General features: G+C 53.5%; 1 long non-coding RNA gene and 1 pseudogene across 1 annotated transcript in view; one reads left to right on the forward strand and one right to left on the reverse strand.

The window, feature by feature from the left end:
* The window catches only part of LOC111743760, a 21,690-nt gene that overhangs the window by 8,279 nt on the left and 4,820 nt on the right, over positions 1-8,591 (forward strand). Inside the window, exon 3 of the long non-coding RNA XR_002781859.1 lies at positions 8,484-8,489. This is a non-coding gene — a long non-coding RNA (uncharacterized LOC111743760). The remainder of the gene's footprint in view (positions 1-8,483; positions 8,490-8,591) is intronic.
* Positions 2,618-2,736, reverse strand: LOC111743773 (annotated as a pseudogene).

Raw genomic sequence — 8,591 nt, forward strand, 5'->3', positions numbered from 1 at the left:
GCTGTGGGAGCAGTTTACAATCAGGCAGTGGTAAAACACATTAATAAAATCTACAGACTTGGGACTTGCAAGCGTAGAGGCGTACTAGGACTGAGCCTTCTTCACGATCCCAGACGAGCACAACGAAGCCATCGTTGGCCTCTCAGCTAGGGAACTGACAGTGTGGCAACCTCACTTCGAGGCTGTCACTCGAAGGCGCTTGGTGGGCACTCACTCTGTGCCAGGCCTTGTGCTAAGCACCAGAGATTCAAAAGTGAGTACAACACAGTCCTGCTCTAGAGAGATCCACAGCCTCCCAGGGGGACCTGGCTCGGCTGGGGCACCATTATCAGGCGACATGGTGCCGAGCCAGGCAGTGAATCGTCAAGCACGGCATTTCTCAAGTCAATGGTGACGTGAAGACTGGGCACAGAAGGACGAGTTAAGGTTACACTCTTCCTATCCACCAGGATGGCTGTTATCGAATAATAACAGTAAGGGAGGGAAGATCCCCAAAATAACAGGTCTTGGCGAGGAGGTGGAGAGACTCGCATTCTTGCGAATTGCTGGTGGGAATATAACATGGTGCAGATGCTGTGGAAAACAATTTGGCAGTTCCTCAAAACATTAAATATGGAGCGACCATAGAATCTAGCAATTTCACTCCTGGATATTTATCGAAAAGAACTGAGAACGGATTCTCAGCTATGTATCTACACGCTCATGGCGGCGTATTCACAAGACCCACAAGGGGGAAACAACCCAAATGCTGATCAACTGATAGATGTATAAACAAAGTGCGATTTACACATAGGATGGAATAGTCTTCGGACAAAAAGGAACGGGGCACTGACAGATGGCACAACATGGATGCACCCCTAAAACGTTGTGCCGAGTAAAGGACGCCGGTCACACAAGGTCCTGTATTGATTGTGTGTTTGATTCCATTTATATAAAACTATCCAGAATAGGTAAATGCAGAGACAGGACACAGACTGGTGATTGTCAAGGAATGGGGGTAGCGGGGAGGGCGGGAGATGGGGTGCAATGCTCACCGGCCATGGGGGTTCCCTTTGGGGATGTGAAAATGTCCGGAGGTGGGGCAGACGTGGTCATCACACGACATGATGAGTGTCCTCGGGGCCACTGAAGCGTTTACCTTAAAATGATTAATTTTTATGTTGCGTGACTCGTACTTTGAGTAAAGAAAAACAATCGGCAGGTAGACAAGGGATGGCATCCCACGCGGGGGGCAGCGTCAGCCAGGTGAGGACGCGCGTGCTCCAGAGTGATGCACGCTGGCCCGGTAGACCCCACGGGGCAGGTGAGGGGGCCTTGTCACGTATGTCGGCCTTGGCCGTGCCCTTTCTGCCTTTCAAAATTGCCGCTCAGGAGGTGACCAGTTGGGCCCCAACGTAGAGGAAGAAGGTAGCCGACCCCCCTCTGCTGAAAAGCCCGACAAGAACCGCGGGGCGGGCTTCTTCTGCTTCCGTCAGCAGGTGACGTTGCACCTTATGTGGGTCTGGTGAATAAGGAGCGAACTACAAACAGCTCCACGTCACAGTCCCATGCTCCCGAGTGGCGATTCGATCCGCGGCGGACGGCGTGTGTGACGGTGGTCCCGTAAGATTATAACGGAGCTGAAAACTCCCTGCCACCTGGTGACATCGGAGCCACAGGAACATTGTGGCGCCCGAGGGACCTGGGCTGTGCTGCCAGTCATATAAAAGTCCTGTACTTACCACTGGGTGACAGCCGCCTACAGTGTTCAGTACTGTCACACGCTGTACGGGTTGGTGGCCTGGGAGCAGGAGGCAGGCCATCTAGCCTGGGTGTGCGGTAGGTTCGTGTAAGTCACTCTGGGATGGTCGCACAATGATGACATCCTAGAACGGTGCATTCCTCAGAACGTGTCCCTGTCCGTGAAGCGACACGTGACTATTAAGGAATGGCCGGCTTTTCCTTCAAGGAAGGGCGATTAAACTTCCTATTCATCTGTTAACGGCTTGAATTCTTCTCCTACGTCCCTTCCTGCTTCTGTGTATAGAAAAATGTTTGGCTTTTGTGAAATGTGAAAGGCCCGGCCCGGACTGGACTGCTGTGCCCAGCCCCCCACAACCAGGGCTCGGCCCCAGGGCAGCCGCGTGTCTGGGACTATGTCTCCAAGTCTCAGTAATGAGCCCAGCGTTCCTGGGGTGCAGTGCAATTTTCTGGGCTTAGGAAGGGGCATGGGACCCGTGGTTGCTGTGCTCCCACGGGGTGCCTCACGTGCTGAGCACAGGCATCTCCGAATCTTCCCAACACCCTGGGAAAGCTGGGGACCCCGTTTGGCAGCAAAGGAAACTGGAGTTGAAGGGATTTGCGCTGTCTGTTTGAGGCTGCTCGACTGGACAGCAGCGGAGCTGGAGGCAGCGTGTCACTGCCCCTGTCCGCGCAGAAGCAATTGGGAGGAGGAAGGAGCTGGGGTGAGGGAACTGACCCCCAAACTTAGCTTAAAATGATAGATGCCCTCCCTGAGCAGGGAGAGCTGCAGATAAGGAGAGTAATTAAATTTTTTTTTTAGGTGAGGTAACTCTTGGTTGACCTCACAGATTGCAAGGACCTCATTAGCTTATAATCCTTTATTTTTTATTCTTTACACCTACAGCACCTGGTCTCCCTAGGGGGTCTCCCATGCGAGTACTAACCAGGCCCGACCTTGCTCAGCTTCCGAGATCAGACGGGATCGGGCTGGTTCAGGGTGGCCTGGCCGTCAACAGGAAAGTAATTAAGTTTTGTTAACCAAGCAGCCAGCCGGGAGAGGCTTGGCAAGGGGAAATATAGTGTGTGGAATTACCTTTAGCTCAAGAGGGAGAAAGATGTCCCCACATTCTAGGGGGTGAGGGTTCAGGCACTGGAGCCAGGCTGCCAGGTGCCGACCCTGTCCGGCCACTCACTGGTTGTGCGACCTCGGCTGTGCTCACCTCCCTGTCTCAGTTTCCCCATCTGTAACATGGGTTCGTCCCTGCGTCATGGTAAGGGGTGAATGAATGTATGCGTGTAGAGGCCTTAGGGAGCACGTGGCATGTGACGAGCGTTTTGTACCTGTTGACTAAGGGGGCAGAAGGTAGGAACAAACACAGGGGTTCAAGACAAGCATATTTGTCCTTCGACAGCGCCGGGATCCAGAAGCCCAAGGTCAGTCTCCCTGGGCTACAGTCGTCGGCAAGGCCCTTTCCTTCTGGGGGCTCCAGGAGAGACGCGTTTCTCCTCTGTCCAGCTTCCAGAGGTCCCTTCCTCCAGCCTCCAGGCCTGGAGCACAGCATCTTCAAAGTTCTTTCTCGCAGTCCCTCTGCTGCTGTCATTATGTCGCCTTCCAGCACCCCATGCTTTCCTCTTCGAGGGACCCTGGGCTTTATCTGGAGTCTTATAAAGATGTAAGGATCCTCGTAATGATGGACCCGCCTGGATAATCCAGATGATCTGTCCATTCATGTAATCACATCTGCAAAGTCCCTTTTGCTATATTTACTGATTCTGGGAATTGAGACGTGGGCATCTCAGGAGGGGGTCAATATGCAGCCTCCCGACCTCTCCCGCGCTCCCCCATTCCCCTCTGCCCTTCGATCGAAAGCTCCACTCAGGTCAAAGAATTCAAAACCTGCTCCCTTGAATGACAGCGAAATGATGGCCGTCACAGATAGTTCACATTTCTTTGCCTCCCATTTTTTTCAGATCTGTGCTTTGACAGTGTTCCCACCACTGAGCTATTTTAGTAGCTTCCTCCTTCCCCACCCCACCCACCAAAAAAAAAGATTGCAAAGACAAAGTGATAAGTAGTTTTTTTTAAATAGCAGGCGAGGAAAATGGTGGTACAAATGCCCAAAATGTCAAGTTGAGCGCAGGCGTCCGTGATGCCGGGGCATCGCTGATAAAGGCTGGCTCCCAGGCACGATTTTGTTGTTGTTACTCCAAACAGGTAAGGAAGATTCTCCCACTGAATCTCACTACACATTTATACAGCTGCGGCCCTTAGCAACATCTCCCCGTCAACACACACACACACACGCACCCTCAATGTCTCACTGAGAGGTCAGTGGGGCAGTGTTGCGGTTATCAGTGTTGACGCAGCCATCCGCGGTTATCAGTGTTGACGCAGCCATCCATGTGACCTGGCTCTCCCAGAGGAAACCCCCCCCCCAGCCCTTTCCCCCCCCCCAGCCCTTTCTGGGTTCCGGGGAGAGATGTCGATGACTACGTCACAGCCCCCTCCCTCCTTCCATCCTAGGAAAGTCTACTCTTGAGAAACTTTCCTGAGCAGATCACAAAACATCTCAGATCTACATATCACCACCATGAACTTAAATGGCTCTGTTCTGTGGAGAGACGGTGCTTATTCTACAGTGAGAAGAGCTGGTGCCCGGGGCACTTACCCACCTGCAGCTGGTGCCAGGCCCTGTCTGTCCTAAGGGCTTCCACACACCTGTCTAATCCTCTTCACGACCCAGTCGGGTGCTTACTAAATATTCCCATTTTGTAGATGAGGGAATGAGGCCACGGAAAGGTAAGGAAGTGGCTGGGCTGGAATTTAAGCCCAGGGCGCAAGTAGTTAAACAGGAGTTTACACACTCGGTTCCTGAAACGGGGAGTATAACTTGGGGTGAAGGACACCGCCCTGAGATGAGACTTCTTTGGCATTGAACTTCGGCTCTGCCTGTTACCGTTTGTACTATCATGAGTAACTAAGTCCTCTGTACTATCTTCTGGTCGAAGCTTGATGGCCAAAGGCCACCAGGGACGTGCAGGTAGCCAATCCAAGCGAGGTTTATTTGCCTGGTGCGGCCAGGGAGCGTGAAAGGCAGAGGAATCGTGAGGTCCAAAAGTGGACACTTCGAGTGGGTCCTTGAATGTTTGACTCTGAGCCAGAGGTATAAATCTGGGAGTTGTCAGCAGACAGGAAACACTTACAGTCATTGGAAATGGATGAGACCACCTAAGGAGAGATTATAGACAAATAAGAGAAGGAAGGAAGGAAGGAGGGAGGGAGGGAGGGAGGGAGGGAGGAAGGAAGGAAGGAAGGAGGAGCCTGATTGCTGTCCCCAAGATCTCTGAATTATCTGGAAACATGCAGCACTTGAAAGCACTTGGCAAGGGGGTGACATCTGTTCTGAGCCTCGCGTGTTCTTGGGCTGGGGCGGGCTTGGGAAAAACTTGGTGACTTGCTAATTCGCCCTGGGAAGATGAGACAAAATGATTATGCGTGTGACCCTGGAGCCTGAGGAATTATGAAGTTGCCTAACCTAACCCTTCACTTTTCTCTTCTGTTTCTGAAAACAGAATGTGGGGAAGGTCATCATCAAAGGATGCCACTACCTGGTCATCGGCCTGCAGGGGTTCTCCGCGGCCTACTCTGCCCCGTTTGGAGTGGCCACCAGCGTGGTGTCGTTTGTCCACTAGTGGGAGCCGCCAGCACAGATGCCTCCAGAACAGATGCCTCCAGAACAAGTGGAAGCCTCTGCTCTGGGACCCATGCAAATCCAGAAGCATCTCAGACTCGAACCCACAAACTCCTTGGAAGGAGAAAAAGGTCTTTCTTTGTCGAATTGGACGAGTGTTACGAACGGGGCGAGGCCGCTGCCGTCTGCGGAGCTTCCCCCGTCTCTGGGGAGCGGGTGGCCCGGATGGAGCGTCCCACGCAGAATCAATGGTATCAGGTTGCGGATTAGAGTTAGGTCGCTAAAGCTGGAGCCTTCGCACGAAGGTGGCAGGTGGCAGGGGCCGGCGGCGGCAGCAACCCTTTAGCAGATGCGAGCTCTCTGGGCGGGCAGCAGAGCGGTGATTTTGGGGGTGCGGGGTGGGGGGAGGGGTTTGACCTGGCTTGAGATCATTTACCAGCCAACAAGTGCTCACAGCTCCCGGTGACCCTGGCTCTGAGGGCACGGGAGTCACGTCCCCCCGTCTCCTCCCTTCACCCCGTTGTCACCCACTTAATCACAGACTGGAGAAGGAAGGAAGGAACAATCTCTTTGAAGGCTATGATGCTCTGAAACTGTGTCGACAATGTGTCGTGACAGTTTAAAGCAGATAAAAGCTTGTCACTGTCACCCTTCTCTGACGTGAATGTGCAGTTGGCGAGGGAAGAAACAGCAAGTTCAAGTTCAGGGAAAGGCGGAGGGAGGGCGTGCGCTCCCCGGGCCACGCGTGAGGGGCAGCCGGACCCAGCTGCACACGCGTGGCTGGCTGACGTCGTGGGCCTCCTGCCACACGCCTGGCATCACCTGCCCGCCATGTCCGCACCAGGCCCACGAAGGGTGCTTCGTCTGGCGGGGGGGAGGGAGACTCCTCATCGGGAAATGAAAGTATCTGATTTAGAGAAGGGACCAGGAAGTCGGAGACAGGTGCCGAGGAAGTGGAAATGGGACAAAGGGACGTCGGACGAGAGAAGCAAAGGCACGGGACGCAGTCGGGGTCGTCAGCGTTGGGAAGTCTCCGGGTCACAGCCGGGAGGCTGGGTGGCCAGAGGCACCATGACTGCTGCTCCTCAGCCGTCTGAGGCCCACGGGCTGCCACGGGCTGCCACGGTAGCATCCTCTCCTGTCCACACTGTCTACCTGGACTTCATCTCACCTGGACTCGGAGCTTAGCGTGGCTACAGTCCTAACACTGCCCCAGGAGGACCCATGGACTGTCACCAGACCATCGGACAGGGAGCTGAAGGAAAGAGGAGGTCCCCACGGTAAACCGGCGTTCTGACTCTGTTTCTAGAACATTCAGAAGTCCGACGTAGGTATTGCTCATCAGTCTGTAGCATCCGTGGCAACACCGACCCGCTGCCCCTGGACGTTCCGTCAGGCCACGGGAGGGAGGCCTCGTCCGTGGTGCTTCACCGAGCGAGCCCAAGCAGGTGGCACGGGAAGCGGAGAGGGTGGCTACCCAGACGGACGGACAGAAGAAGGAATGGGCAGACTCGGCTTCCCCTTCCGGAAGGTCATGGAGGGATGACCTTGGCCCCATTTCCTGCATCATGAATGTTCGTGAGGAAAAGGGAAAACAGATGTTCTTGTTTTAGCCCGAATGATCAAAGTGGGTAACGGCACATTTTCACACGTGATTGTGGCTCGCCTGGCCACGCCGGGAGGAGATGTGAGCGGGAGGCAAAGCGGAGCGCGGTTGGTGGGGTGTCGGCTGTGTGTGGCCTGCTGGGCACAGGGAGGAGGGAGCTGTGGTGTCCCGGGGATGCTGACCAGCCCCAGAGATGCCCCCTGCGTCCCTGGCGAAGTGGAAAGGTGAGCCCAGGAAGGGACCAGAGCTAGTGAGGCCTGTTGAGGAAAACTTTTTCCACCTCGCCCCCCAGATTGGAGACACCATCAGTCCAACGCATTTGGCCCTGATTCTTGAAGTCTGGTTATGAATTACCCAGAAGTTTCAAAAGTTGAAACCTCACAGAGATTGTCCTGGGAGCCAGATTCTCGTGACAGAAGACAGCTCAGCCATGCCCGGGCACCCGTGTGGCAGATGACCTTTTCGCCTTTTTTGGGGTTTTTTGTTTTTTTGTTTTTTTAATATCAGGGTCCACATCCTACCGAGCATTGAGTTTTAGAGCTTTTCCTTTACACGCTTGACCTCGAGGCTGCTTTTGTGTCTTTTTCTTGCCCTGTTATGTGAATAAAACGCCCAACTGGTTTAATTTTCTGCGTGTGAAGGTTTTTTTTTTTGTTCCACTCACTTTGTATCCTTGCCCAAGAGAGCAGCCGTGGCAGAGGACTTCCTACGGCAGGCGAGGGCCAGCTGGGGGCTCTCCAAGGACAAGCCAGGAGGAGCCCAGCACCGCTCTGAGACCCAGGGCGGGAGAGAGAGGGGCCCCCACTCACCTGAAACTCTGCTTGGCTGTTCCATGTGGGGCTATTCTCGAAAAATCCAGCAGAACAGGCTTCAGGATGTGGTCCTCCCAGCAGCGGATAAGGTTTCTCTCTGCCTCTGGGGTGCTCAGTGTCTTCCACCCTGAGCCTCCATCCAGAGACGCACATTAGCATCCCAATTCAACACCTGCAGGACTGACTTTGCTCTTTTTGAAGGTGTTTCTCCGGTGAATCCTCTTGCATAACCTTTGACCGGGCCCTAAAGACGTGTGTCTGGTTCAAAAACCATCAGCAGGAAAGTTGTCGAGGTCACCCTTCCTGTCACTGGCTCTTTAATTTCAGAGTGGGCCACTTTCGCCCAGACTTGCTTTCTCTGTCTAAAATGGAGGGGAATCATTTGTTTCGTTTTTGTTTTTCTCGTTGCAGAAATAGAAAGCGGAGCGATAACATCTGTTTTTTTTTTGTTTTGTTTTGTTTTTGCAGGGGAGTTTTACCGGTTGGAAAAAAAAAAAAGGCATTACATATTTATCTTTAATTATCGAAAGAACCCTGACTCAGGTATTATTATCATGCCCACAGCCACAGAGCTGAGAAGCAGAGACACTTATGTTTTGGGTGATGGTTTGTGCCTTTTGAGATCTTTAGCATTCGAGGAGAAAAAGGCAGGAGGCTGTTCATGACCTTTATCGGCGGCGCTGTGCTGCCGTCTGAGCGACTTCATTCTGCTAGATTCTCAATTTCATGTCCTCCCCGAAAACAAAGCGAGAGATGGGG

The sequence above is a fragment of the Pteropus vampyrus genome, unplaced genomic scaffold (genome assembly GCF_000151845.1).
Source record: "Pteropus vampyrus isolate Shadow unplaced genomic scaffold, Pvam_2.0 Scaffold121, whole genome shotgun sequence".
Taxonomy (NCBI): Eukaryota; Metazoa; Chordata; class Mammalia; order Chiroptera; family Pteropodidae; genus Pteropus; species Pteropus vampyrus.